The following is a 3,837-nucleotide window of genomic DNA, read 5'->3' as shown; positions in this document are numbered from 1 at the left end:
GATAAGGTTTTTGGATTGTTGGAAATATGAGCAATTTACCGAATGATTGTATTAACAGAAATAGTAGATAAAGCATGACCAGAATAGTAGTGATAAAACAATCCATGCGATTTGACAAAGAGAAGGTAAACAACATTTTCATATATGAACTGTAACTAAACATATCTAGAGCAGACAGTATAGCAAGTTGCATATATGGAATAGAGTCTAACATATCTAGGGCAAATACTAGAACAAGAACTGTAGCAGGACCTATAATAGAAAGGAGAAAAACATGTATGGGACAGCAGCAGCAGAAGCGCTGGACTTGGGGTCGGTGTCCTCGCCTGCCATGTCGTCGAGGAGGTCGTGGACGTCGGGGAAGAAGTCGTCGTCGGGGAAGTAGTCGTTGGCGACCGGATCATCCGTGATGAAGCAGCCAGTAGTCGCGCTGAGCGCTCCCCAAAAACCTTATCACCCTTCTCCCGTACAGGACTCAAAAGGTGCGGTTTCGGAGGCCTACTGTCCTGACGTGCGGTGCACGCCGCATGCCGGGATGAGGAAGACAATAGCAGCTCAGAGATGGAACCGATGGCGAGGGAAGGAGTAGTTCTGGTGCGTCTCTCTGGGAGGAGTGACCTCCCTTTTATAGGCGCAAGAGAAGGAGGCGAAACGAAGAGACGGAGATGAAGCGAACAACCAGCAACCGAAGGGTTGCACCGTTCGCATTCGAACTCCACTTTCGCAAAAATCTTTTCAGCTTCCATATGACCTTTCGTATACCCGTAGTGCGTGGCAAAAATTTGGATATCGGCTCAGCTCATTCCCGCAACCCGCGGCGCGTCATGACGAGGCGTGGCGTGGCGAGGCGGGCGGCGGAGGAGGGCGCGCGTGGATATCCCTCTTGTTCTCATGCTCATACAAGTGGGGAAAGAACCTCCCTTATAAGGAGGTCCAACTCCCACTAAGCTAGCAAAGTGGGACTAAACTTTAGTTCCACCTCTTGCCTTGCACGAATGGGCTACGTGGGCCTCTAGAATTTATTAAGAATTTCCGAAACTGCTATTGGGCTAGGCCTAAAATAGACAAAATTCCAGCAGCATGTAAGAGAATTTCTAACAAATCCCTTATATCGTTGTATTGTAAAATCAGTTTATGGTGAACCGTAAATTCTTTTGCAGTATAAGACGGCATCAGTTAGAACATATACTGCAAATAAAATAAATATTTTCTTTACTCTCTTTTTTCTCCCCGTCCTTCTTCCCCGCCCGATCCTGTGCAAACCCGGGCCGGTGAGGTACCACCGCTTGCGTCCCCGGTGGCCGCCCATGCTACGCACCCCTCTAGGCTCGGCCGTCATGGACCCCATGCTAGGCCACTTCCAGTCCGCTTGCTCCGGCGCCGCTCCGGCCGGCCACTTGCTCCAGCGCCGCTCCGGCCGGCCACTTGCTCCGGCAACGCTGCAGCCGGTCGCTGCCGAGTTCCTCCGGCTGCTCCTTGCTTGACTCTCTTTCGGTTCAGCTCAAAAATCAACTTCCAAGACTTCAAGTATGGGGTATGAATGTGATAATATGCGGAGATCTAGAAAATATTTCTCGGGATATGCCGTTTTATGGGATCTATTTGGCGCGTCTTTTTCAACTAAAACTGCAAATTTAAGGGTTTAACTTTTTTAGAAGCATTTAAGGGTTTCATTATTTTGGGGGGAGATGCTCTCGCATGCTACAATACCGTCAATGGGCTGTCCCCGACGGACGGACCCCTCCTGTCCGTCGCAGGCTTATCGGACACAGCGAGCGCCCAATAGGAGCTCTCCAACTGCCCTCTCGTATGTCCGTCCGGGACAGCCCATTGGCGGTATTGTAGTAGCCCATGGGCTACAGATATGCTTTTTTGTTTTAACAACGATGGCTTCCACAGATTTTAGCCCCCTTCTATATATTATTATCGTCAGGGAATCACGTAGGTAGTTTTTGCCCTAAGTCGATCTGCCCCGCCGCCGCTTTTCGTCCTTTGCGCCATGCCTTTTCACTTTCATCTGTCGTGGTCTGCGCCGCCACCGGTCAAGCAAGAAGCTCACGCATGGATCAAATGGGACATGTACATGGCGCTGTTCTTTGTTTCCTTCATATATTATGTAGCAAAATTCCGCTACGAGGAGTTGAAGACTTCATGCAGCTTCGGTTCGGACAATCCATGCGTCTTCAATTGTGTGGCCAGCTCCTTAGCCGCCGTATACATACATGGCGTTCATGGCTTTGTACATCCGTTGGCGTTGGGTTCGCAACTTGGGCGCCATGCCGAAACTTGTCGCCTGCATCCTCATCAACAGCCCTGCAGTGGTCATGATCATAGTCCTTGTGTCGTTTTCGTGGGGACAGTATACCGACGATCCCTGGTTCTCCAACTGCCTGTCGTATGTATTGGCCGTGGCGCTCGCCGTCTTCCTCTGGTGGTGCGTCTCCATCGACAGGGCTCTTTCAAAAAACTCATCACTGCCTCACGTCCAAGAGAAATCCTGCAAAACTGACGGCGTGTTTGAGATATGGACATGTGGTTGTTAGCGAGGTATTGCAGTATTGATAGTGCTTGCTTTGATTTTTTTATATACAGATGTTACGTAGTACTATAGTTTGTCCGAGATTCAGTTAAGGACCAATTTATCTACTTCTTAGATTATGCAATCAATCATTGTACTTTGATATAATGTGTTTATTGCATGGCATTAATTCCGTGAAATATACCTAGTCAATTGTCGCTGCCTTCACTTGATAGAAAGCAAACCCTACAGGCGTGTACATCTATGTGTTATTTAACGAGATGGTTTTGGATTTTGCTAGCCACACAATCGTAAGATACTCCTTATACAAAAATATTTGGTCCTTCACTAAATATTCTAACTAGTTAAGGTAAGAATTTTAAAATAAGGTTACAGTAAGTAGGTTTATGTTGTTGTGCATTAGTTTTTGACATATATAACGTAGGAGAAGTATAAAGTAATTTAAGGGCATCTGCAACGCTGACCCATAAATTTGCTGCGATATGTGTTCGCAGTCCGCGGAGGCCGCCATCCAACACTACCCGTATACATTCATTAACTATTTGAACTAACCGGACGAGATTCATGCAAACCGGCCAGTATCATCAAAGTTCGGATAAAAATTAGCACAAATAATCTATACATAGCATGCAAATAAGTCTATTATAACAATGTCTCTAATTCGACGAGATTAACCGGATGTCCAACAAGTTTTTCATCAACGGATCATATTGTCCCGCACATACTGCCCCTTCAGCTTCATCCAACAGCGTGTGTACGTAAACGGTCGCTCCTCTGTTCTATGGTACATCACCACAGCGCGTGCGATCTATACAATGTGTACATCAACATTGGGTGAATGAATGATTTAAACAAGTTGATGAAGAAGAAGCAAACTTATGATCTCCTCCTCTGCCGCGTGCAATGACCACCTTGCCTCCTGCTGACCAACCATGTGAAAAAACTTGGTGTCGCTGGTCTGGATAGCGTATCAGCGATATAATAACGACCTCACATTGCGTTGTTGGATGATAAGCATGTCATAGGACGTAATGTGCTTTCGTGCGTGAAACGGTTCATGCACTTGCTGCCAGAAGATATCCCGTCTGCTCCTGCTTGCGGAATCTCCGGATGCGGCTAACCACGCATCGCACAACAACCCATCCTCCATGGTCGAGTACCCCCGCCATCCTTCGACTCTGAAAGAACGAAATGGCATCCGAGAATTAGCTAAATGACATTTCATGAACACCTACCGGTCGTGGTGTCTGCCATGGAGGTCGTCGACAAGGGGGCGTAGTGTATCTGGGTACAAAAGG

This window comes from Triticum urartu, chromosome 3A (assembly GCF_056163025.1).
Source record: "Triticum urartu cultivar PI428250 chromosome 3A, HENAU_Tu73, whole genome shotgun sequence".
NCBI classification, from domain to species: domain Eukaryota; kingdom Viridiplantae; phylum Streptophyta; class Magnoliopsida; order Poales; family Poaceae; genus Triticum; species Triticum urartu.
Note: the sequence above shows the minus strand (reverse complement) of the source record.